The 27,571-nt window shown below is 43.2% G+C and overlaps 1 protein-coding gene and 1 non-coding gene across 4 annotated transcripts in view; one reads left to right on the forward strand and one right to left on the reverse strand.

The window, feature by feature from the left end:
- Positions 1 to 27,571, reverse strand: part of LOC122810355 (zinc finger protein 585A-like) — a 534,209-nt gene that overhangs the window by 196,215 nt on the left and 310,423 nt on the right. The window lies entirely within an intron of this gene.
- On the forward strand, positions 1,193 to 1,265 carry TRNAF-GAA. Its single transcript has one exon. It is a non-coding gene; the product is annotated as a tRNA-Phe (tRNA).

Below are 27,571 nucleotides of genomic sequence, written 5' to 3' on the forward strand. Positions count from 1 at the left end.
CAAGCACCAAAACATTTTAAAACACTCAAAATGTTTGAAAACACTTACTAACTCCTAACACCTTCCAATTCAAGTAAACTGTTTTGGAAGCAGTACATTTCCTTCACAAAAACAGCTCCCAAAATCCAATAAAATGCCCTGATAAAAAATAGCAGTTTCTGATCTGACAAGACATTTCCAATATTAATAAAACTGCTGGTATCCTTAGAAGAGAAATGCCGCTTTAGTCATAGGTTCATGGGTAGGTACTAGGCTATTGGCCCAAGGGCCTATATAAGCCTAGCCAAAAAGGTACCCTGGCTTTCGCCACCCAAGAAAATGATTTTCTGTGCCCCTGTCAAGCAGAGCCACAGAGGTGATCCCTGGGGTGAATTTCCTATTTCCCATCCAATCATCAAGATTTTTCTCGAAGAGTGCTAATGAGGAGCTTTGTTTGATATAGATAGGTAGTTTGTTCCAGAGTATGAGAAGTCTCTGGGACAGGAATCTATCCCTCTAGCATGTTCTGTTTATTGTAGTGACAAGGTTTAGATCCCTAGAGCGTGTTGCTCGGAGGGATTGGGATTTCTTTAAGTGGAGCATAAAAAACAATAAACTTAAAAGGCCAATATTTTCCGTCTGGAAGGGTTCACCTATGGGGATTTATCTGCCAGAAATGAAGTTTGTAGCAGACTGCTGCCCCTCTGAAACTTCAGAACTTCTTTCTCTAGAGGCAGCAAGAAACTACTGAAGGTTTTCTGTGCTCTGGCTGCTGATTCTCCCTCTGAACTCGTGTGAGAGCTCATGGTTTGGCCTGTGTGTGGTATGCTTCAACAACTGCATCTATAATTAGCTCGCGTTGTGACACTCAGCAGTTTCATACTTTATGAAACCCAGAGTTTATTGTAAAGAACAGAAAAAGTATAAACAAAAAGCCACTGTGTTACATTCAAAACAATTAATTTCCTCTGTTTGCTCAAATATCCTTAAAATTAAGGTATCCCTGTACTGTATCTAGCTAGGCATGTACTCATTTTCTGTGCATCACTCTCAAATCATATATCATTTTTGTCACTGTAGATCACAGAACAATACCTGTATTGGAATGCACATATTTTCTTTCAATATTCATGTTCAGCTTGTTTAGAAATTTGGTATTTGTTCTTTTACTGACGGCATGTGCCGCAGAAATATTTCTTATATTTCTTATTGAGCCAAAATAGCTCAGTTGTGAGAGCGTTAGACTGAAGATCAAAAGGTCCTTGGTTCAATCCCGGGTTTCGGCATGGAAACCTTTGAAAGACCAATTGGCATAATGGTGAGGGTGTTCTCCTCCCATGACCCAAGATAGAAGGTTTGATCCTGACCTCTGATAAGAACATCATTGACTGAAGAAATATATTTGGCTGGGATAATGTTTAAGGTGTTTACCTTACAAACACAAGGTGTAGGGTATGATTCTCACATGGAGTACATGGTTAGGCTTAAAATGTCCCAAGCAGTTAGCAGCCTAGTATTAATCTACATACCTACTATGAAAAAGGATGTCAAGTGTTGCAGAGAATGTGCACATTGTTAAATTGTGAGGAGGTAGAATTTAAACAGTATGAAATAATACAAAAACAAGAATTCTATCTAAACACTTAAGAGTACACTAATTGCACAATAAAAAAATTGTTCCAGTATATGAGTTTTGACATATGCAAAGGATATTTTTACATTACCTTAAGGAAAGATGAGAGGGCATACGAGGTGAGAAGACAGTAACCTAACACCTTCCTAAACTCCCAGGTTGCTTACGCTAAAAACACAGAAGCAGTAACCCTTCATGAAAACTACAGAAGGCACTAATGTAGTTGTATTGTTCTTTCCAGTTTAGTACACTGTGGGCTAATAAGATGAGAAACATATTCTGGCTTCAGCTGCAAAGCATAACACATACTGCATCATACAGCTGCAGTATGTCACGTCCTCCACAATTAGCAAGCCACTTTGTTATTACAGCAGTATACAAAGTGATCCAGCCAAGCAGCAGAGTAAGTCATCCAGTTATTAAGCAGGATTTAAAATGCAGGCCCCACATTACAGTAAGCCTCTCTGTTATTAGAAAAAGGTTTAAAGGGATAATCTCTTCAGAAAGGTAAGCTACTATACCATAAAAACAGGAATAAAGGGTTTAAACATGACACTGTGACGATTTTGACAGTTTTATGGTAAGCAACTTGTCTGTTCAGTTTAGAAAGGTCTACAGAAAAATAGAACAGTAACATTTACATAGGAATGCAAAACTACAGTTGTGTACAGTTATCATAAATGTAGATGTTCTTCGTGTTTCACTGTTGCAGTCATCACCAGTGGGAGGATTCCCAAAGCTGAGGTAAAGGGTGGAAGGATAGGTAGAGTCTTGGGTATGGGTCAGGATGCCCTGCAGGATTGCAGAGACAAACCCTGCCCTAGACTTAGAAAAGAGAGGTAGGTGGTAATGCTTTGTAAAGATATATACAGAAGTCCAGGTGGCCGCTTCCAATATGTCCCTGGTAGGTACTCCTCTGAGGAAGGTAGTGGAAGTGGAGGTTGCCCTAGTTGAGTGGGTATCTGAGGAAGGCAGTGAAAGTGGAGGTTGCCCTAGTTGATAGGCTTAGGGATGGGTTTCCCATGTAGCCTGTAGCAAAAATGGATACAGTGTGAAATTCATTTGGAAATGGTTTGTTTGGAGATGGGCTTCCCCTCTGCCCCTGGGGCGAAGCTTACCAGAAGCTGGTCTGTTTTTCTGAATGGCTTAGTGCAGTCCAGACTGTATCTGATTTGTCTGTGCACGTCCAATGAGTGTAGAATTCTTTCCCCCTTGGTTTGATGGTTGGGAAAGAAGGTGGGAAGGTGTACGGCCTGGTTAACGGTCACATCAAATACCACCTTGGGCACAAAGGAGAGATTAGTCCTCAGGGAGACCCTGTCTGCATGGAAATTATGAAGGGCTCGACAGCCATGAGAGCTTGAAGTTCTGAGACCCTTCTGGCTGAGGTGATAGCTAATAGGAATGGCAGTCTTCCAGGAGAGGTATTTCAATTCTGTTGAAGCGGCAGGTTCGAAAGGTGGTAAGGTTAGCTTCTCTAACACATAATTCAGGTCCCAGGGCAGAGTACGAGGTATTTTGGGAGGCCTGATATTAGAAGCCCCTCTGAGGAATTGCTTAATCAAAGGATGAGAGAAGAGGGGTGGGTCTGAATCATAATGGGCAGAGATGGCCGAAGAATGCCTTTTAATAGAAGAGAAGAGAAGGAGACGCCACTATTGAGAAACTCTGCTAAGTAATCCAGGATGAGAGGAATGGAAGGGTGGGAGGAACTGCCCCTTTAGATTGTTTCCAGGAGCAGAATCTTTTCCATTTTCCTGCATAAGATTTTCTTGTGCTGGGCCTTCTGGCCTCTGTGATGATGCCCAGGACATGTCTGCTTAACAGTGACTTCTTGTTAGTTTTTAGTGTATAAGCCATGCTGAAAGTTTGAGAGTCTGTAGGTCTGGGTGCAGTATCTTCCCTCTCTCCTGGGTCAAGAGGTCTGACCTCAGAGGAAGCAGCTTCAGGGGCTGTGAGGTCAGACTGTGTATAAGGTGTACCAATGCTGTCTGGGCCAATCTAGAGCAATGGGGATGACCTTTGGTCTCTCCTCTCTTATTTTGATCAGAACCTTGGGAATAAGGGGTAGAGGAGGGTATGCGTACACAAAGAGGGAGCTCCAGGGGAAGGTCAAGGCATCCACCTTCCATACTATGAGGTGATACTCTCTGGTACAAAACTTGTGCAGCTGGTGGTTGAGGTGCGAGGCAAAGCGGTCCACCTCTGGGGTCCCCCCTCTCCTGGGTGATTTGCAGAAAGATTTCTCTGTGGAGGTGCCACTCATGGGGGGTCCACTAAGCTTCTGCTTAGGTGGTCTGCCAGTGTGTTGTTGATCCCTGGCAAGTATTGGGCAATCAGGTGTAGCCCCATGGAGGTGGCTGTGAACCACAGACTCATGGCTAACCTGCATGGGGGGTAAGATTGCGTGCCCCCTGCTTGTTGATGTATCACATTTGTGTGGTGTTGTCTGTTTTTATAAGGAGGACTCCTGCCCTGAGATGGGGCTGGAAGGATGTCAGAGCGTTTTGCACTGCCATCATTTCTTTCTGGTTGATGTGCAAGTGAAGTTGCTGGGCATTCCAAAGGCCATGGGTACACCTGCCTGCTAGATGAGTGCAACAAGCTATGTTTGAGGCGTCGGTGGTGATGATCTGGCCGGAAGGGCTGAGAATGAAGGGATGACCCTTGTTCATGGCATAGGCTTCTGCCCAACAGAGAAATTCATCCCAAATGCAAGGGATCAGTGGGAGATTCGTCTCTAGGGACTGAGAGTGCTGACACCAAAGGTTATTTAAGTACCACTGAAGCTTTCTCATGTGAAGCCTGGCTAGAGAGATGAGAAGGATGCAAGATGCCATGTATCCCAGGGCTTGCAGGAAAGTACAGTTGTGTACACTTACCATAAATGTAGATGTTCGAGTGTATTCACTGTTGCAGTCCTAACCAATGGGTTATCTGGCTCCCGGTAGCCCTCAATCGGCCAGAATACCAAAGGTAAGCAAATATGACATTGGCTGTCGGTTGTAAAGGACATCAGGACATCCGATACAAAGGGAGGCAGCCAACGTCACTTCCTCAGTCTTTCTTGCCATAACAGTCAGAAGCTCCCAGAAAACAAGGCTTAAACCAAAAGCAATTTTGGCAAATAATATTACATTTAGCCTCTACCTTAGGAAAAGAGAACAGGAGAGGACCAAAAAGGGGGAAGGAGGGAGGGAAACCAGGACTGCAACAGCGAATTCACTCGAAAATCTACATTTGTGGTAAGTGGCAGCCTCCAAAATGTCTTTAGTAGGGACACCCCTTAAAAAGGCTGCAGAAGTGGAAGCTGCTCTAGTTGAGTGGGTCCTAACCCCCTGAGGAGGAACCTTGCCAGGAAAGGAGTAACTAAAAAGAGATACAATGTGCAATCCATTTAGAAATGGTTTGCTTAGAAATAGCCTTGCCCTGGGCTCTAGGGGCAAAACTGACCAATAACTGTGCTGATTTCCGAAGGTTCTTAGTCCTGTCCAGGTAAAACCTGAGCTGTCTGTGCACATCAAGAGAATGTAGGATCCTTTCACCTCTATTTCGAGGATTAAGAAAGAAGGTAGGAAGGTGTATGGACTGATTAAGAGTCAGGCTAGAAATCACCTTAGGCATAAAGGAGGGGTTGGTTTTTAGAGAGACCCTATCTGCATGGAAAATAAGAAAGGGCTCCACAGCCATCAAAGCTTGCAGCTCCAAAACCCTCCTTGCTGAAGTTATAGCCAAGAGGAAGGCAGTCTTCCAAGAGAGGAACTTTAAATCTGCATTGGCAGCTGCCTCAAAAGGAGGACGAAGACAAAAGTAAGATCCCAGGCTGCAGTAGGTGCCCTTCTGGGAGGTTTTAAGTTGCAAGCACCTCTGAGAAACATTTTCATCAGGGGATGGGAGAAAATGGGTTGTTCAAAAGAACAATGAGCAGAAATGGCTGAAGCATGAATCTTGATAGAGGAAAAAGAAGGACCACCCTGAAGCAAATCAGCCAAGTATGCCAGGATCAGAGGAAGGGTAGGCTGAGAAGATTCCCCTCTAGCCTGCATCCAATGAGAGAATCTTTCCCATTTGGCAGAGTAGGATTTTCTAGTGCTAGGCCTCCTGGCCTCCCCAGCACGTCAACCACCTGCTGGGAGAGGGAAGAAGAAAAGGGAGGAGTCATACAATGAGCCATGCTGCCAAATGTAGAGACTGAAGATGAGGATGTAGAAAGTTTCCCCCTTCCTGAACCAAAATATCTGGCTTCAGAGGAAGCTGCCAAGGAGGAAGGTGGGAAAGACTGCGAAGCAGTGGATACCATGGCTGTCTGGGCCAGCCCAGAGCTATGAGAATAGTCCTTGGTCGTTTGTCCCTGATCTTCAGTAATAATATGGGAAGAACAGGAAGAGGAGGGAAGGCATAAACTGACAGCAGCATCCAAGGGAAGGACAGAGCATCCACTGTCCAGGCTCTGCTGTGATGCTGTCTGGTACAAAAAAGAGGTAGAAGATGGTTGTCTGGGGAGTAGAAAAGATCCACCTACAGTGTGCCCCAACGCTGAATGATGCTGTGAAAGACTGCTCTGTTCATCTGCCATTCGTGAGGATCCAGGGTTTGTCTGCTTAACTGGTCTGCCAAAACAATGAGCCTTCCTGGAAGAAATTGAGCTAGGAGATGCAGGCCCAGAGATGCTGCTATGGACCTAAGATTCATGCTCTGCCTGCAATGGGGGTAAGAATGAGTCCCTCCCTGCTTGCTGATGTACCACATGACTGTGGTGTTGTCTGTCCTGATGAGCAGGGTCCCTGGAGAAGGAAGATGCTTGAAAGCTAGCAGGGCCTGCTGAACTGCTATCAACTCCATTAGATTTATGTGCAGGTGCATCTGCTGAGCATTCCAACGTCCCTGTATGCATCTGCCATCCAGGTGTGCTCCCCAGGCGTAGTCCAATGCATCTGTGGTAAGAACATGAATGGCAGGAGGTGGGCAAAAAGGCATACCTTTGTTTTGCAGACAGGCTGTTGCCCACCACAGAAACATGGAAGCAGAGGAATCATCATATCCAGGTCCTGTGTGCGTTGACACCAAATGTTCTTGAGGTACCATTGCAATTTCCTCATATGCAGTCTTGCATATGGAATCATGAGAATGCAAGAGGCCATGTATCCCAGAGCTTGCGGGTATTTCCTTGCAGGGAGCTGGTACAGGCTTGCCAAGTCCTTAAAGTAAACTGAAAGAGTTGTCTGCTTCTCTTGGGTGAGATATATCATCTGGGCAGCTGTGTTCAGACTCGACCCCAGGAATGCTACCTCCTTGGATGGCACCATTTTTGATTTTTCCTTGTTGAGAGTGTAACCCAGGGAAGACAGAAGAGTCTTTACGAATTCTAGATCCTTTAACAGCTGTTACTGAGAATTTGTTTGAATCAGACAGTCATCCAAGTATGGATAAATCTGAATTTTCTTCTGCCTGCAAAAAGCAATGACTGGAGCCAGGCACTTTCTGAAAAAACTGAGAGCAGTAGATAGGCCAAACGGCAGCACAGAGAATTGATAATGTTGCTTGCCCACTCTGAAATGACGGTATTTCCTGCAACTTTCCCCGATAGGGATGTGGAGTAAGCTTCTTTGAGATCCAAAGTTACCAGCCAGGAATCATTTTCTAACATTGGCAGCAACTGATGCAGAGTGAGCATTTTGAACTTTGGAATTACCAAGAAAGAGTTCAGAATGGACAGATCTAGGATAGGATGTCAGGTGACTTCTTTTTTTGGAACTTGGAAAAGTCTGGAATAGAAACACTGGCCTACCTGCTGAACAAGAACTGATTCTATTGCTCCCAGAAGAAACAGAAACAAAATTTGTTTTTCTACTTCTGCCCTTTGGTTTGGAGGAGCGTCCGATAATCCTTTGGGAAGTGGAAAGGTGTGGAAAGAAAACTTGTGCCCTAGGGATACAGTTCTGAGTACCCATCTGTCGTCCGTGATAGTGACCCAGACATTTGCAAAAAGGGCCAACCTTCCCCCTAAACGGCTTTCCAGGCAGGCAAGAACAGGCAGAAGTTGGTTAAAGTAATTGAGAGTGTTTTGATTGAGATGCAGGCTTAGAACTTCCCACCTTGGAAGTGGAAGCCTGCCAATGCTTAGACCTTTGAGAGGTAGATGCCTGCCCCCTAGAAGATTTGTAACCTCTAGTCCTTGAATGGTTCTGTCTGCTGGTATCAGGAAACGTCTAACTCTTAGAAGGGTAATTCTTGCTAAAGCAAGGAGGTTGAACTTGCAGAAAATCAACAGTTTGCATAGACTTGGCATTACCCTCCATCTTCTTGAACACTTCCTCCGCTTTGCTGCCAAAAAGACTGTCCTTATGCAAAGGTACATCTAATTATCCTTATGTTTCTTGGGTATATCCGAAGCCTGAAGACCAGCGGACGCCATACCAACAAACTTAGGCCAAACTCCAAAATGTTTAGCTAAAAGCTTGGCCCGACGACGAATAGTAGGCAGATTAAAGGAGGCTCAGAGATCACAATTAGGAACGTCGTGGTCAAGGCCTAGACAAATAATACAATTGGAATGAAAATCTTTATGGAGAATCTGCTTTCCACAGGTAAGACAATTATTAACCTTTTCTGACATTCGTTAAGGCAAGAAAAGAGGATCCCCAATGGGTACTTAGCTGTAGTAGACTTCAACTTGGTAGTCGGAAACGAAAAAAGGTAAACTGCCGACCGGCACTCGTGCAAGAAATGCTTCTGCTTCAGGTTCAGCGGCAAAGAAGACTGAGGAAGTGATGTCAGCTGCCTCCCTTTGTATCGGATGTCCTTTACAACAGACGTCATATTTAATTACCTTTGGTATTCTGGCCGATCGAGGGCGACCGGGAGCCGGATAACCCATTGGTTAGGACTGCAACAGTGAAACACGATTAACATCTTCCTCGTAGTGAGGTGACTTCTGGAAGCCAGCTGAGTGAAGTATAGAGGCAGAAAGCTCTGCTTTTCTGGGGATAAGAAAGCCATAAGGGTTGCTGTGTCTAGCAGAGCTCCCAGGAAAACAATTTTCCAGGTGGGGTTTTGCTTTGATTTTTTTCTTGTTGATGGTGAACCCTAGGGAAGTTAGGAGATTTATGACAAAGAGAAGATCCTGGAGCAACTTTTCTTTGCTGTTCACCTGTATGAGACAGTCGTCCAAGTAAGGGTAAATCTGTATATTTCTCTGTCTGCAGAATGCTATGGCCGGGGCCAAGCATTTGGTGAATACTCTGGGAGCAGTAGATAAGCCAAAGGGTAGTGCAGAGAACTGAAAGTGCTGGTTGCCTGCTCTGAAGCGCAGGAATTTTCTGCACTATTCCTTGATGGGGATGTGGAGGTAGGCATCTTTTAGGTCTAGTGTCACCAGCCAGGCATTTGGTGTGAGCATAGGCAGGAGCTGCTGCAAGGTTAGCATTTTGAATCTGGGGACCACCAAGGAGGTGTTCAGTTTGGATAGATCCAGGAGGGGGCACCAAGTGCCCTCTTTTCTGGACACAAGGAATAGTCTGGAGTAAAAACCTTCTCCTGTTTGATCCAGAGGGACAGGTTCTACTGCCCCCTGGGATATTAATGTTTTTACCTGTTTTAATGCCTCTGCCCACTGGTTTGGGGGGAGGTCTGGGCACCCTCTTGGAATTGGGAGTTTGCTGAAGGAGAATCTGTTATCCCTGAGAAATTATTTTAATACCCATTGGTCCTTGGTTATAGAGACCCAATTGTCCTTGAAGAGGGAGACCCTTCCTCCTAGTTTTAGATGAGTGAAAGGAGGGCTGAGGGGGGAGGGAGAGTCATTGTGAGTGCTTACCATACAAGCTTGGCTTAGACCTCCCTGCCTTAGAGGCGGAAGTGGTACATTGTTTGCTTCTTTGCTGGCCCTGGGATAGGGGCCTGGATGTCCTGTCCCTGCGGGGCTTACTTTGGCCCTCTCTGCTGGGTGCAGGGAAGGACCAGTGCTTAGAGGGGAAGTTCCTGCTGAATCTGGGTGGTTGAACTTGAAAGAAATCTTTTACTGTTTGCATAGATTTTGCTTTAAATTTCATCTTTTTAAGCACCTGTTCTGCTTTTTCCCCAAACAAGCATTCCTTACCTAGGGGTGCATCAATAAGTTTAGACTTCACATGATCAGGGAGAGGTTGTTCCTTCAGCCATGCATGTCTTCCAATAAAAGATCCTGTCACTGCTGCCCTACTAGAGGCTTCTAGGGCATCATATACACATTATAAAGAATGCTTGACCACTTGACCAGCAAAGTGTAATAATTCTGCCAGCTCTTTAGAGTTGGTACCATCAGGAGAGGTAGCAATTTTCTGTTTTAATTGTTCCAAAGTGTGTTGTTGACATTTTAACATATGGAACTGACACTTGAGTGCTCTGATAGCCAAAGTTGCAGAGTTGCATACTTTCTTACCTTGTCTGTCCAGAGCTCTGGAGTCTTTGTCAGAAGGAAGAGGATTCTTGGCAGAACTAGTCTTAGCTCCTTTGGATTCTTGTGTAATGACCTCAGGGTCTGCAGCAGGGTTCCTGTACAGGTATTTGTGAGAATCCAGTACTCTGTAGTACCTGTCAGGTTTACCTGGAGCAGGAAGCAGGGCATCAGGGGCTAAACTGGATTCAAGGAAAACATCATCCACCACTTCTAGAATAGGTGGGATGGCCAGGGGTCTGTGCTGGGGCAGGTCCAGAAACTCTCTAAGTCGTTTCTTTGACTGAGGGTAGTCCTGAGATTCCCACTGAAAATGTTCCCTGAGGGAGTGGAGGGTTTCCTCGAAAGAGAGGTCCTCTGGAGGGGTGGCAGAGGGGATGGATTCCTCTGCATCTGAATCCTCATAAACAGTTAAGAGCTGTTTTTCCTCTTCAAAGGCAGATTCCTCAGATTCCTCAGACTCTTGGTCTGTCATAATTTCTGGAGAAGGAAGCCTTTTCCTTTTTGGGGTGGGGGCTTCAGTACCTTGGATAAAGGAGATGAGATCCTCCGCCATTTTAAGCATTTGAGCTTGGGGTGGGGGAGCAGTAGCAAGATGGTGACTAGAAACAGATTTCTTACGAGTGACCTGGCTTTGAGGTCTGGGAGAATCCACTGGTCTCTGAGAAACGGTAGTCGGAAGAGAAGACGTCGTTTTTTGTCTAGAATCGGTAGTGTCAACGGCCTCCTCGGAAGCTGGTGCCTGCGTCGTGGCTCCGGACCCAACTGAGGCAGAGACAGCCAAAGGCTCTGTAGACAAAGTTGATTTCTGTGGCATACTGGACTCCAAAAGGGTCTCAACAGAAGCCTGTGTAGAAAGTAAGCCGGGCATCAGGGGATGCGAAAGAGCCTCAATGAATTCCGGAGAATTGACTACTTGCTTAGCAGTAGCGTCGTCGGAAGGCTTAGCCTTGTGTGGCATGTCTCTATCTTTACATTTTTTTGGAATGTCAGAGGATTGTTGGCTGACAGACACCATATCGGAATTTGGAATACGAAAATAATTGTCTATAAAAAGACCTCCAGGGCGAATGGTTCTCGCATTAAAGAGGGCACAGAACCGGCAACAAGGGACATCATGGTCTTGGTCTAAAAAAGTGATGCAGTAAGAATGAAAAGTCTCAGAGTGGGATCTACTTTCCGCAGGAGAGATAATTGTTGACTTTTCGGACATCAGTTAGAGCAAGAAAAAAGGGTCCCCATTGGGGTACTTAGCTTTAGATGTTTTCTGCTGAAATTCGACTTCTGGTAACGACCGACCGGCACTCATGTGAACTGCTTCTGCTGCTGGCTCCACAGCAAGAAAGACTGATGTAATGACGTCGGCTGCCTTGCTTTATAGTACTGACTACCTGACGTCAGAGTACAAATGACAGCAGCCAGTGCACAAAAACATTGACTCTGATATTCGGGCCGGCCGAGGGCTACCACAGCAGGGATAAGCCACAGGTGATGACTGCAACAGTGAAACATGAAGAACATCAGTCACTTTTTTTAGTCCTTCACAGCAGACCAGTAAAAAGGGGATGGTTAGAAAATACAGAAGGAAATGGGGTACAACTGCTGAGTAATGGAAAACAGATCTTGGTAGATTAGTAAGGGACCAAAAGAGTGAGGGGAATACAACAGTTGAGTAAATATCAACTGCCTGTAATATGGTACAGTTACGAGACAAATTGATACAGACAGTTGCCTCCACAGCCGTCTGAAACAGCAGCTCACCTGAACCAAGCAGCTTTATGGAAAAGCCAGGGAGAAGGTGATCTGAAACCATACCTCACAGTCACCAAGGAGCAAACAGAATGAGCCTTGGTTTTTCCACTCTGGACTTGAATAACAGGTGCAAAATCAAAGGGAATACACTAAGAACACACACAAATCTTCCCATGCACATCAAAACGTATGCACCGATGGCATACTTCCTCCACTTCACACAATGATCTGCAACACACAGAAGAACTGAAGGAAGACAGCAAGCAGGTCAACTTCTGGGGTGCTCCATTCCCAGTAAACCCTAAGAGTGCAAACTTCCACAAATCTCAGCTCCAGGAATGGGCATGAGCTGCAGTTTAGGGAGTGTACAACTAAGTCCTCCCCAAGATGTGAACCAGTACGAGAAAGATATTCTTACTGATTACCAGAAATACATCACTTACCCTCCTCCCTCCCAGTTCTTACCCCATAAGCCCTCCTTCTTAGTTGTTTAACTTCTACTTACTTTCACAGCTGGTGGCCTCTCTTTTTATTTACCTCAAATGTATCTACCTGTCTTTTTTCTTCTCTCTTTACTGCTCTCTTTCTCTCTCTCTCCCTGTAAAGTGCTGCTCTAGTTAACCCTTTACTACTGCAATTCCCCACTCTTTACAACCACACCCTTAAAGGTTTATTCTCTTCTAAATTATTGTGTTTTATTGTCCACCATCAGTCAGAATACTCAAACCACTGCCTTTAACTTAATTTTGCACAACTGTTTCTCTTTAATTTGTTATGTAATAATTGTCTCTTGAGCTACACTTTGTATCACAGCAGAACAACTGTTGTGTATTTTATGTTGTAAAACTGCCATTTGGTGACTGGGCTAGAATCGTGCCTGAAAAGGTTCTCTGGTCCAGTGTACATACCCAGATAACAAATGCAAAAATAAACAAATTAATTAATAACAAACACATACATAAAGTGATTACGGGAACCTTGTTTTCTTAGTTAACACACAATATGGCTGTCTGACCTGACTACAACAGGTTCACTGTCTCTGGGATCTAGAAAGCAAAGCAAAAAAAAAAAAAAAAAAAAAACTCAAGCAGCTTTATGTTTACCAGTCGACTGTGGGTGTTCCATTTGCCATGCATGAATGAAGAGCCAATATGGGCTTGCTATATAGTTATGACAGTCATCCTTGTTTTATTTTTAGAGACCACACCATAATTTCTTTGTCAGATACCACTACAATTTCAATTCCCTGTCTACAGCCTAGATAACAAAATAAACACAATTAAATAATCACCTTCCTTAGCTCAAAGAAGTTGGTATGTAGCATTGAACTATGAAAGAGCTAGATGCCCTGCTTAAATGAGGTCCAAATGTGGGCCGTTTAGCTTGTCAGCAATATTCACCACAAAAAATCTGCTACTGGTTCATCAGCAGAAAAGAAATCTCTATGCCCATATTGGTAGGGACAGTCTACCAGGGTCACTAAGGACCAACATAAAAGTAGAAGTAAAATCTTGCCTTTTTATTGTTCAATCCTGTGGTGTGGAGATTCTCTAGTGGGAATGTTTCCTGTGCTAGAAGTTGCTTCAATTGAGGTCTCTGGTTCTTGCCCGTCCAATTGGTTTTGGAAATCTGGTGGTCTGGAGCTACATTTCATTATTCTGAGCTCAAATGAAATCTGTATAAAGAATTTGGGTTAAAAGGGAGCTTATTCCTTAATCCAAATCAGAATAAATAAATAAAGACAAGTACCCAGCTTTCTTCTGTAGTGGAAGATTCTTTATTGACTGATGAGCACTGCTTAGTTGACTTGAGTACAGTAAGAAACATTCAGAACTTTTACTGGGGAAGCTTGGGGAGGGTCCAGGGTAAACACCTCCCAATGTTTTCACAGTGGGGTGTGAGGAGGGAGGGTTTAATTTAATTAGGGAAGAAGGTATATTTGTGGTTTCTGCCCCTATGTTGTCATGGTGGGTGTTACCCTTAGTGTTTGGGGCTGGTGGCAATAGTTCTTAGTTTATTAATACAAAAATATCATATTTAAAAATATCACAACATTGAAATACAACACATTTAAAATTGCTGTTACCAACCACTGTGACCACCCATAAAATCCCTAATACTTATTACAATGTCCATGCTTATTACTCAGTTTCATGTTAAAGTATATTCCATGCCAAACAGTATCTGTGTTACATGCTCCTTATGTTAAATTATTTATTTATTTATTTTTTATTTTTAATTATTTTTATTTTACATTTGTTGACCGGGCTAGTCCAACTGGATATATATCCGTTTATAGTAGAGGCCCGGGGAGAAAAGCTCCAGTACAGGCAAAACAAACAATGGTATATCACAAAAAAAGTTATCTTGAAACAATATAAAAGTTTAAAAAGAGAATTGCAAAATAAAATCTAAATACTTATAAGATAAGTTCAACAAATTGAAAAAAAAAATAGGCATACTTTTAAGAAGTAACTCTCAACAATAGAAAGTGTAAGTTTGGAGCTCAGGATGGGGGAAGGGTAGCAAATTTGATGTGAGGAGACATACTTTCAGTCGGGATTAGTACAAGGACATAGCCATTAAGTTTTAAGATGTTCTTTGATATGTTTTTTGAACAGAGAGGTAGAGTCTTGATTAGTTATTTCTTGAGGGAGTTGATTCCAGTGTTTACCTATGGAATTTGAAATTAACGCATCCCCATCTTTATTGTATGATTTAGTTGAGGATACTAGGAGTTTATTGGCAGAGCGAAGTGTGGCTAGGTTTTTATAAGGAGACATCAGTTTTGCCAGGCTAGGAGTATTATCAGGGAAGTGAAGGGTCTTATGAATGACAAGTAATTGTTGGTAGAGTAGGTGGTTGTTAAGCTCTAGCCAATTTAGTTGTTTGAGGTTGAGACAGTGGTGAGTTCTGAGGGGAGTAGCAGTAATGAATCTGGCTATACTATTATAACAGGTAGAGAGTTTGGTAATGTTATTTTTAGATAAGGTAGTATATATAGCTGAGGCATAAAAAAGGGTGGAAATCAGGTGGGTCTGTGCAATGTTTTTTCTGGCTGCTGGGGTAAGGAAGGGTTTAATTCTGTAAAGTGTCCCAATTTTTTTATTAACAGCTTTAATAGTAGTGTTAATATGGTCATCAAAGTTGAGATGGTTGTCAATGGTTACACCTAATAGTCAAGTGGTTTTATCAGGGTTAATAGATGTAGAATTATTTGAGGAGATAGAGAAGAATGGTATAGGAGATTTATTAGTAGGAGTAAAGAGAAGAAGCTTAGTTTTTTTGGGGTTAAGGAGGAGGCAGTGTTGCATAAACCATTTTTCAACGTTTTGTAAAGTTATTTGGGTGATAGACTGGAGGGAGGAAACATTTTTAGCAGTGCAGATCAAAGTCGAGTCATCTACATATTGGATGCAGGTAGCTTGTGGCACATTCAAATAAAGGTCACTGATGAATAATGAGAAAAGAAGGGGTCCTAGGATTGATCCTTGTGGAACACCAACATTTACTGGAAGTAAGCACGATAGATTGTTCCCCCAAAGCACTGTTTGTTGCCTGTTTACGAGATAGCTTCTAAACCATTGTAGAGAATGTGAGCTGAGAGAGAAGAGGTTAAGTTTTTCAAGAAGTATATTATGGTTAACCATATCAAAAGCTTTTGATAGGTCTATGAATAGTGCTGAGGAGAAACAATTATTATTTCGATTATTATTTATGGAGTCAGAGAAGGAAAGGAGGGCAGTGGTAGTGCTGTGGAAAGGTCTGAATCCATGTTGACAGTCAGCTAGAAGTTTGTTTTGAAGAAGGTAGTTAAGAAATTGTTTGTGTACGCATCTTTCCATTATCTTAGCTAATGGGGACAGTAAGGCAATAGGGCGAAAGTTGGAGAGCTCAGTAGAAGAGCCCCCTTTATGTAGAGGAATTATATGAGATATTTTCCAAATGGTGGGGATCCTTCCTTCAGAGATAGTCCTATTAATCAAAATAGATACCGGGAGATAAATAGCTTTTGCAGCTATTTGTAAGTATTCAGATGGAAGTTGGTCAACAGATGGGGTACAAGGTTTGAGTTTGATGAGAAGCTTATAAATAATGGATGAAGAGACAGGTTGAATTTGAAAGGCTTTAGATGAGACTGGAGAGGTATTTTGTGGGGATGCAGTAGGAGTGGGTAATGAATTAGCTACGGTTAGAATAGCTTCTGTAAAGTACTTATTAAAGGCATCTGGGATCTGAGAAGCATTGTTAAGGTTAAAGCCAGAAGGGATGAGAGTAGGTGAATGTCCTGGTTTAAGAAGTTTATTAACACCTGACCAGAATTTTTGAGGCGTATTTTGACTAGTTTTTTGTAGATGAAGATAAAAGTCCTTTTTGTCTCTAAGAGTATCTTTTTTGGTAGCATTTCTTAATTGTTTGAAAAGGAGATGATCAGATGGACATGTGGTAGCTCTCCATTTAGCCCAGGTTTTATTTCTAAGGATCATTTTTTCTTTAGTTTGCTTTGTTAGCCATGGGGCAGTCTTGGCTCTTAACCTAGTAGAGCGTAATGGAGCGTGATAATCAAGAATTTGTAGAAAGATTTTGTTAAAATAGGTCACTGCTTCATTAAGTTCAAGGTGTGTCAAAGGCGACCAGTCACACGCCTGCAATTCAGCAAGGAAGTTATCAGGGTTGAAAAATCTTTTTGAACGGCATGTTCTTAGTTTATGGGTATGAGGATTATTTAATTTTTGTCTGAAGACATATGTAAGTATATGATCACTAATACTGTCAGGAAGGGTTCCAGGAGTATAGCTGTTGGGGGGGTGATTAGTAAGGATCCAGTCCAAAATTGTCTCTTTATTATTTGGTTTATGGATTCTAGTTGGAGTTGTTATTAATTGCGAGAAACCATAAAGATTAATATGGTTAGTAGGCTGCTGGGATGAGCAGGTTTTCCAGTCAATGTTGAAATCACCAAGTATTATGGTTTCTTGGGGTAGGTGGTTTGAAATTGAACTAAGTAAGTCTTCTAGAGTTTGAATATTATCACCAGGGGGAAGGTACATGCAAATTAGATAGATAGCTTTATTGTTGTTAATCTGAAGTTTGGTTGATAAAATTTCAGCTTTGTTACCTGTTAATGGAAGCTCATTATAAAGGGTAACTTGTAGATGAGATTTATAGATTATGGCTATACCGCCACCTTTCTTCTTCATGCGGTCATATCTAAGTATGTTATAGCCAGGAGGGGTAATTTCTTGGTCTTGAGTAGAGGGTTTTAACCAAGTCTCTGTTAGACATAATATATCAAATGCATGCAAGTGAAGGAGTGCATGGAGGTGGTGAATTTTGTTGTTGACGCTTCTAATATTAAGGTGAGCTATTAGAAGGGAGTTGGATGCTTTGGTACATGAAGAATGAAGAGGTGAAAGATTAATATTTGAATCATATTCATTCATGATAGAGGGACTGGGATTCGGATGAACATCACCATGTAGGAGGAGGTGGTGATGGGAGAAAGATAGTAATTTGAGAATTTTAAGTGTGATATTAAGAATCTTTTTATTAAAGCAGAAGGTCATGTGAGATATTCTATGGTATTTTGGTAGTAGATATTTGGAAGAACAGGTAATGTTACTATGATTAAGGGTGCTGAAGAAAGAGGAAGGTAGAGTTTGTTGCAGATGAGGGTTTTGTTCAAATAAAGTGTTAATTTCAAAAGAGGTGGTGTAGTAAGATAAAGAAAGAGAGGCTGTAGCAGTAGTAAAGAGAAGGATATGTAAGCAAAAAGTTTTAAGTGATGGTGACATGGTAGTGAATAGCTGAAAGGATAGTATAAGTTGTAAAAGATGTTCAGATTAAAAACAAGTAGATCAGTATAGATTTGTGAAGTAGGGTGTAAAGGCGATTAGTAATCGAAAGTTACGATAGGAGATAGTTAGATCTAGTCCAATACGATGTAAATGTTAGATAGGTAGTAAGTGAAATTTAAAGTAGGGCAAGGTATAATAAAATAATAGAAGATGAGGATGCAAAAGACAATGTTAAATAGAAGTTGAAAGGAGATATGAATCAGATAGTTTTAGAGTAGGAGGTCAGAGATGGGTGGATAAGACGGAGGGGTGGGAAGAAAGAGAGGTATGAGTTAAGGGGAGGGGTCTAGTGAGATGGCTGGAGATAGGTTAGGAGGATTAGGGGGAGTGTATAGTGAGGTATAAGTTAAGGACCCCTGGGGTGGGTGGGATATGGGGGTAGGGTGGGGAGCGGGGCAGACACAAATTGGGTGAGAGCAGTGGAAAAGAAAACAATCAGGAAGTAATTAGCCAAGGTAAGTAGGCTGGAAACAAGAGATGAAGTGAAGATAAGGAGAAACAGTTTGGGTATAGGTACAAGGGAGGCTTAGAAGTAGTGAAAATGGTATAGGTAGACTCAAGGATGGATTGATATAACAGTAGGAGGTAGATATAGGCAGGACTCAAAAGGATGAACTACAAGGAAGAAGAGATAGTCAAGGAAGACACATTAAACATTTAGCATAGGAAGAGAAACTAGAGTAGTTTCAAGGGAGAGAGAGAGCACTGTAGGTGGGAGAAGAGGAATGGAAGTACTGGAATCACAAGTAGTCTAAGGGGTAATACTATATAGGTAGTTATCTACAGAACCGAGGAGACAGACTACGGGGTAAGGCAGTTAAGAAAGGCAGGTGGGCGGGTGGGGGGGGTTGGCTGCTGGCAGAGTTCTAGCACATATACAAGAGAGGAAAACAAGTAATACCAAAAATGACACACTTGATAAATATTAATAACACAGAGACATACAGTATTAAATTAGAGTGGTTCTATCCAGGCTGTTTAGTTAACCCAGGGGCGGAAGACCCAGGCAGCTTTGGTGGGTGGAAAATGCAGTCTTAGGAGTCCAAACTGAGCACTTCCAGGAGTTGAGAGTGGAAAAAGTACGTTATACCAGCTAGCAAAATGATAAAAATAAAAAAGAAAAATAAGCAGACTGTTAATAATTGAGGTTAGGACAATCAGGACAATCTATGCATAAGACTTGCAAGTCTTTACAAAACAATTTGGCACAAAAAGGTAAGATACAAACGATTAGGCAGCTTAAATACAAATATCAATCTCACTCTTTGAAAGGCAACAGATAGGCAGCTTAAAAACTAAATACAATCCCTATCTCTAAAATGTATCCATCAGCGACAGTCTATGAAAACACATTAGTATCTTTCGAGGTCAAAAAAAGACTCAGAACACAACAGTGGTTACATCTACATAAAAATATAGTACCACACACACAACTGCCCTAATAGCACCTAACAGTAAATAAGGCGGGATAAAAATAATTTGTTCAGTTTCGCCGCAAGCCCAAGTTTAAACGCTAAATAGACAGCTGAAAATTGTACTGTAAAATCCAACAGTTAAAACAGCGTAGCACATACTTTGAGAAATGCAAAAAGTGTATAATACTACAAGCTAAATAGATATCAAGACAGAGATAGAGGCAGAAACCTATTAAAACAAACTAAACCCCTAAAACCGCTACTAAAGCAAACTAAAACACTAATAATCACTCTAGCGTTAACAGGATAGAGAATACTCTATAGTAAATAGCCATTCAGTTAATGCGCAGAGCACTGAGCTGGTGAAATGCATTGAAAGTCTTCTTTACTTATTAACAGTTTATAACCCTGTTTTTAAAAATCCCTCCATTAAAATGTGTTATTTGGACCAGCCATTCCCTGGGATAAGTGCATAACCAGGCCATAATTATTCATAAATCAAAGTTATGTCTATCATGTTCTTGTTCCTTTGATGGCAGTCTTCTTTCAACTTATGACAATCCCACAAGGACTTCTACAAAGAAAGAGTCCAAACTGTACTAAAAGTCTCTCAAAAAGGCCACTAGGAGCTGGCCACCCAAGTATGAAAACACTAGGAAATCTTTTTCCTGCAATGCCTTTGCCAATACAGAGAACACCTGATGAAAAATAATGGGAAGAAGACAAACTAAGGAGTAGTACCTTGCACCTGGGAATGATGCAGCAGGAAATGTTTATAAATCTACTGCTACACCCCAAATGCTTAATACGCCAGCAACTGTCCATCAACTCTGGCAATATTGCTGAGATGCCCCATGGAAGTAGGGGCATCATGGGCCACAGAGTCACCACCTGGAATCTGTTAAAGCTGAGGAGATTCAAGACAGAAAAACACCTATGTTCTTCAGAAAGTACAGTTGTGTACACTTACCATAAATGTAGATGTTCAAGTGTAAAACTTGGGTTATCTGCCTGCAGGTAGCCCTCAGTTGGCCCGAATACCAGAGTCTTGGGATTTCTGCATCGGATGCTGTCACCTCATCCATGATGTCAGGACATCAAGGGTATAAAACATGCAGCCGATGCCATTACATCAGTTTTTATTGCCCCAGATGTCAGGAGCCCCCAAAATAGGAAGCAATCAAATGGTGTGGAACACCTCCAGTAAAAAGGAAATACCATTTCCATATGATATGGCCAAAAAAGAGGATAGGGAGAAAGTATAGAAAGACAAGGGGCTGGAGGGAGGGTAACCAGGACTGCAACAGTGAATACACTCTAACATCTACATTTATGGTAAGTGTACACAACTGTACTATGTTCTTAGTGTTTCACTGTTGCAGTCATCACACTTGGGTTGATTCCCAAAGCTGAGGAAGGGTGGAGGCAGTCAAGAAGTAGTAGGGCTGGCTAGCAGGCCTTGTAAGACTGCTGTGGCAATTCCAGCTCTGGATTTGGAAAAGAGAGGTAAGTGGTAATGCTTGGTGAAGGTGTGTACAGAACTCCAGGTTGCAGCTTCCAGGATGTCCCTGGCAGGGACTCCCCTGAGAAAAGCTGTAGAGGTTGAGGTAGCCTTAGTGGAATGAGGCCTGATCCCCTGTGGGGCAGGTTTTCCATGGTGTTTGTAGCATAAATGGATGCAATGTGCTATCCATTTAGAAATGGTTTGTTTTGAAATGGCCTTGCCCTCTGCCCATGTAGCAAAGCTGACCAGCAGCTGGTCAGATTTTCTGAAAGGTTTAGTCCTGTCAAGGTAGAACCTAAGCTGTCTGTACACGTCCAAGGAGTGCAGGATCCTTTCCCCTTTATTCTGAGGATTAGGAAAAAAGGTTGGCAAATGAATGGATTGGTTTAAAGCCACATTGGATACCACCTACCACATAAAAGATGGGTTAGTCCTGAGGGAAACCCTGACTATATGGAAGATAATGAAGGGTTCCACAGCCATAAGGGCCTGTAACTCAGACACTCTTCTTGCTGAAGTGATGGCTAGCAGTAATCCTGTTTTCCAATGGAGGAATTTTAACTCTGCTGTAGCAGCAGGTTCAAAAGGGGGAAGCGTGAGCTTCTCTAGTACAAAGTTAAGGTCCCAGGCAGGAGTAGGAGCTCTCCTTGGGGGTCTTAAATTGTTGGCTCCTCTCATGAACTGTTTGATCAGAGGGTGAGAGAAGAGGGGTGGCTCAGTATTGTAATGAGCCGAGATGACAGAGGCATGAATCTTAATTGATGAGAAGGAGAAGCCTTTGTGGAGCAGCTCTGCTAGGTAATCAAGGACGGCATGGCTGTGTCCTTCCCTTGAGACTGGCTCCAAGAACAGTATCTATTCCACTTTTCTGAATAGGATTTCCTAGTACTGGGCCTCCTGGCCTCAAGGATAACATCCAGCACCTGTTTGCTGAGGGCTGCTGGTGATGTATTCAGGGAATAAGCCAGGCTGCCAGGTTCAGGGTTTGCAGCTGAGGATGCAAAATCTGGGGGTCTGCTGTAGGTGCCAGGGTGGCACTGCTGTCAGACTGCATAGGAGTGGGTACCAGTGCTGGCGTGGCCAGTCTGGTGCAATAAGGATAGTCCTTGGCCTGTCCTGTTTGATTTTGAAGAGTACTTTTGGAAGGAGGGACAGAGGGGGAAAGGCATAGATTGAGTGGTTTTCCCATGTGAAGGATAGGGCATCCACTTTCCAAGCTTGGCTGTGGGGAATTCTGGTGCAAAATTTGTTTAGTTGATGGTTTTGGGGGGATGCAAAGAGGTCCACCTCTGGTGTCCCCCACCTGTGTATTAGAAGTTTGGAGGAATCTGGTTCCAGTTTCCACTCGTGTGGGTCCATTAGATTTCTGCGTAAGTCATCTGCCAGTGACTTTTGTTTGCCTGGCAGGAATTCAGCTTGCAAGTGCACTTGGTTGCTTAAAGCTGTGTTCCACAGTGTAATGGCTAATCTGCAGAGTGGGTAGGAGCAAGTTCCCTCCTGCTTGTTTATGTACCACATAACTGTGGTGTTGTCTGTCTTTATCAGGAGTTGTCCTGGCAGGATAAGTTATTTGAAGGCTGTCTGCATTCTGTACAGCTAACATTTCTTTTTGATTGATATGCAGGTGAATTTGTCCTGGGCTCTATTTGCCTTGAACACATTTGCCTGCCATGTGAGCCCCCCATGTATAGTCTGATGCATCTGTTGTCAGAGTTTGGATGGCGGGGGGTTGTGAGAAAGGGAGTCCCTTCTTGTGGTTGCAAGCTTTTGCCCACCAAAGGAACTCTGTCCTTAGGCAAGGAATGATAGGAATCACTGCTTCCAGGTCCTGGGATTGTTGACATGAGACTTTTTAAGTACCACTGGAATTTCCTCATATGCAGTCTTGCATATGGAATCAATAGAATTCATGAGGCCATGAACCCTAGGGCTTGCAGTATTTTTCTTGCAGATAGCTGGGTTTGGGTGGCCAGTAGTTTGAAATAAGTTGTCAAATAAACCTGCTTTTCTTGAGTGAGGAATGCCATCTAGGAAGTTGTGTTCAAGCTTGCTCCCAGGAATACAATATTTTGGCTGGGTACCAGATGTGATTTTGTTTCGTTGATGGTATACCCCAGAGAAGTTAGGAGTCTCCTTACAAATGTCAGGTGCTGAAGTAGCAATTCCTGACTGTCCGCCTGAATCAGGCAATCGTCCAAGTATAGGTAAATTTGAATATTTCTCTGCCTGCAGTAAGCAATGGCTGGAGCCAGGCACTTTGCGAATACCCTGCGCACAGTAGATAAGCCAAAGGGAAGTGCAGAGAACTGATAGTGCATAGAGCCTGCCCTAAAACATAGATATTTCCTGCAAGATTCCCTTATGGGGATGTGCAGATAAGCTTCTTTTAAGTCTAGGGTGACAAGCCACGAGTCCTTGGCTAGTATAGGAAAGAGCTGCTGGAGTGTAAGCATTTTGAATTTTGGTGCCACCAGGAAGGTGTTTCGGGTTGACAGATCCAGAATAGGGCGCCAAGAGTTCTCTTTCCTGGGAATCAGGAACAGCCTGGAGTAGGAACTCTGTCCCCTTTTTTTCTGTTGGCACAGGTTGAATAGCCCTGATACTGAGAAGAGAAAGTACTTGCTTTTGGGCCTCTGTCCACTGGTTTGGAGGAAGGTCTGGCAATCTACTTGAAGTTGGCAGAGAGTGGAAATAGAATCTGTATCCCTGAGATACAATGTTTAAGACCCATCAGTCCTAGGTAATATACTCCCAGTTTTGTGCATGCAGGGTGAGTTTTCCTCCCAGGGGTGCATGTACTTGGGCATGGCTAAGAAGGGTTAAGGACAAGTCATTGTGAACTTTTTCCATAAGGGGGTGGCTTACCACTCCCAGATTTTGAGGAGGGAACACTCCATTGTTTAGATCTGTGCATACCCTGAGACTGTAGTCTTTGTGGTCTGTTGCCCCTGGGTTTGGGCTGAGAAGGTCTGGAAGGGACTGGAAAGGACCAGTTTTTTGAAGGCCAATACCTACTGAATCTAGGTGGCTGTACCTGTAAGAAATCTTTAACAATTTGCATGGATTTAGCTTTTTTTCCCATCTTTTTAAGAACAACTTCTGCTTTAGAGCCAAACAAACATTCTTGGCTTAATGGAGCATCAAGTAATTTTGCCTTGACATGGTCTGGCAAGATTTGTTCCTTCAGCCAAGCATGTCTTCTCAGAACAGACCCAGGGACAGCAGCCCTGCAAGATGATTCTAAGGCATCAAAAAGTACAGTTGTGTACACTTACCATAAATGTAGATGTTTGAGTGTATTCACTGTTGCAGTCATTACATTTGGGTTATCTGCTTGCAGGTACTTCTTAGTCGGCCTGATTATCAAAGTCTTGGGTCCTGCGTCGGTTGCTGTCTCATCTTCCATGACGTCAAGTAGTCAGGGGTATAAAGCATGCAGCTAATGCCATTACATCAGTTTTTCTTTCCCCAGATGTCAGGTGTCCCCATAACGAGAAGCAATTAAATATCAGGTTACACTTCCAACAAAACTCAAATACATCAGAAAGCTTAAGTATAGTAAACAAGAAGAGAGGTATAGCCAATAGAAGTCAGGGGGCTGGAGGGAGGGTAACCAGGACTGCAACAGAGAATACACTCGAACATCTACATTTATGGTAAGTGTACAGAAATGCACTATGTTCTTCATGTTTCACTGTTGCAGTGATTACATTTGGGTAGATTCCCAAAGCTAAGGAAGGGAGGAGGCAGTAACTGAGCATTAGGACTAGCTAATAGGCCCTGCAAGACTGCAGCGGCAAAACCAGCTCTGGATTTAGAAAAAATTGGCAAGTGGTAATGCTTGGTGAAGGTATGTACAGACCTCCAGGTAGCAGCTTCTAGGATGTCCCTGGTAGAAACACCTCTGAGAAAGGCTGTAGAAGTAGATGCAGCCCTGGTGGAATGGGGTCTTATCCCCTGAGGGGTAGGTTTTCCATGGTGCTTATAGCAGAAAATAATGCAATGGCCTGTCCACTTAGAAATGGTTTGCTTTGAAATAGCCTTCCCTTCTGCTCCTGCAGCAAAGGCAACTAGCAGCTGTTCAGATTTCCTGAGAGTCTTGGTCCTGTCCAAGTAAAATCTAAGTTGTCTGTGCGTGTCCAAGGAGTGCAGTATTCATTCCCCTTTGTTCTGTGGATTAGAAAAGAAGGTTGGCAAACGAATGAACTGATTAAGGGTCACACTGGATACCACCTTGGGCATAAAGGAAGGATTGGTCCTGAGGGACACCCTGTCCGCATGAAAGATGATGAAAGGCTCCACTGCCATGAGGACCTGTAATTCACACACCCTTCTTGCTAAAGTGATGGCTAGAAGGAAGGTTGTTTTCCAAGAAATAAATTTCAACTCCGCAGTTGCAGCTGGCTCAAAAGAAGGTAGAGTGAGCTTTTCCAATACAAAGTTAAGGTCCCAGGCAGGAGTAGGAGCTCTCCTAGGTGGTCTTAAATTTTTGACCCCTCTGAGAAATTGTTTCAATATGGGGTGAGAGAAATAGGGTGGCTCAGTATTATAATGTGCTGAAATGGCTGAGGCATGAATTTTAATGGAAGAAAAGGAAAGGCCCTTGTGAAGCATCTCTATCAAGTATTGAAGAATATGCGGTAAACTGGGCACTGTTGTGCCCATCCCATGAGCCTGGTTCGACAAACAGAATGTTTTCCACTTTTCAGCATAGGATTTTCTAGTACTAGGCCTCCTTGCCTCCAGGATGACATCCAGCACTTGTTTGCTGAGGGATGGTATAGGAGAACTCAGGTAATTAGCCAGACTGCCAGGTTCAAGGTTTGAAGCTGGGGGTACAAGTTTTGGCCCTCCTGCTGGGACAGTAGGGAAGGAGTCTGAGGCAGGTGCCATGGTTCCAGTAGTGACATACTGCGCAGGAGTGGGTACCACTGTTGGTGTGGCCAGTCTGGTGCAATGAGTATTATCCTTGGTTTGTCCTGTTTGATCTTTAGTAAAACTTTCAAGAGGAGAGGCAGAGTGGGATAGGCATAAACTGAGAGGCTTTTCCAGGTAAAGGATAGGGCATCCACTTTCCAAACTTGGCTGTGGGGAGTCCTTGTGGTAGTTCTGAGGGGAGGCAAACAGGTCCATCTCTGGGCTCCCCCATTTGTTTGTCAGGATATTGAATATCTTTGGCTCCAGTTTCCATTTGTGGGTCCATGAGATTTCTGCTTAGGTCATTTGCCATTGTATTTAGCTTGTCTGGCAGGAATTGAGCTTGTAGGTGCACTTGGTAGCTCAAGGCTGTATTCCACAGAGCCATGGCTAGTCTTCAGAGAGAGTATGAGTGGGTTCCCCCTGCTTGTTTATGTACTACATTACAGTGGTGTTGTCTGTCTTTACCAATAATTGTCCTGGAAGAATGTGGTCCTTGAAGGCTGTCAGAGAATTCTGTACAGCTAACATTTCTTTTTGATTGATATGCAGATGCATTTGACTCGGGTTCCCATTTGCCCTGAATGCACTGCCCTGCCAAGTGAGACCCCATGCACAGTCTGATGCATCTGTTGTTAGGGTTTGGGCATCAGGGGGTAGAGTGAATGGCAGTCCCTTTTTGTGGTGGCAGGCCTCTGCCCACCAAAGTAACTCTGTCTTTATACAAGGAATGATGGGAATCATTGATTCCAGGTCCTGAGAATGTTGACACCATAGGCTTTTAGATACCATTGTGGTTTCCTCATATGCAGTCTTGCATATGGAATTAGTAGAATGCAAGAGGCCATGAACCCCACGGCTTGCAGTATTTTCCTTGCAGATAGCTGGGTCTTTGTGGCCAGTAGTTTGAAGTAGGCTGTCAAACTTATTTCTCTGGCGTGAGGTAGGCCACCTGGGAAGTTGTACTCAAGCTTGCTCCCAGGAATACAATTTGATGGCAGGGTACTAGGTGAGATTTCCTTTCGTTTATGGTATACCCCAGTGAGTTTAGCAGTTTATTTACAAATGCCAGATGATTTAATAGTATGTCCTGGCTTTCTGCCTGAATTAGACAATCGTCCAGGTATGAGTATATTTGAATATTTCTTTGCCTGCAGAATGCAATGACTGGAGCTAGGCACTTTGTGAATACCCTGGGTGCAGTAGATAAGCCAAAGGGCATTGCAGAGAACTGATAGTGCATGTAGCCTGCTCTGAAGCATAGGCATTTTCTTCAAAATTCCCTTATTGGGATATGCAGGTAAGCTTCCTTTAAATCCAATGTTGCCAACCAGGCATTTTTGCCTAGCATGGGAAGCAGCTGATTTGGGGGTAGGTCTGGCTAACAGTTTGGGGTTGGTAAGGAGTGGACATGGAATTTGTATCCTTGGGAAACTATATTTAGAACCCATTTGTCTTGGGTAATGAGTTCCCAGTTGTTTGCATGCAGGGCGATCTTTCCCCCTAAAGGAACAGTCAGTTGAGCAGGGCTTGGAAGGTTTAAGGTTAAGTCATTGTGACAGTTTACTATAGGGGGGTGTCTTACCACTTCCAGCTTTGGAAGAGGGAGCCCCCCACTGCTTAGGCCTGTGAGTACCTTGACACTGAAGCCTGTGTGGTCTGCTGGACATGGGTTTGGATTGAGAAGGCCTGGAAGAGACAGGAAAGGACCCATTCTTAGAAGGCCAGTGCCTACTAAATCTGGGAGGCTGTAGTTGCAGGAAATCTTTAACAGTTTGCATAGATTTAGCTTTTTCCTCCATATTTTTAAGTACATATTCTGCTTTATTGCCAAACGGGTGGGCTTGGTTTAAGGGAGCATCCAGTAATTCAGCTTTAACATGATCTGGCAAAGATTGCTCCTTAAGATAAGCATGCCTTCTAAGTACAGACCCAGTAACAGCAGCCCTGCAAAATGCCTCTAATGAATCAAAACCACATTGCAAAGTACGTTTTCCAACTTGTTCAGCAGAATGCATTAAATCCTGTAATTCTTTATTTTCAGCACAGTCAGGAATCTAGATCATTTTCTGTTTAAGC

This window comes from Protopterus annectens, chromosome 8.part1 (genome assembly GCF_019279795.1).
Source record: "Protopterus annectens isolate FY-2018-M chromosome 8.part1, PAN1.0, whole genome shotgun sequence".
Lineage (NCBI taxonomy): Eukaryota > Metazoa > Chordata > Ceratodontiformes > Protopteridae > Protopterus > Protopterus annectens.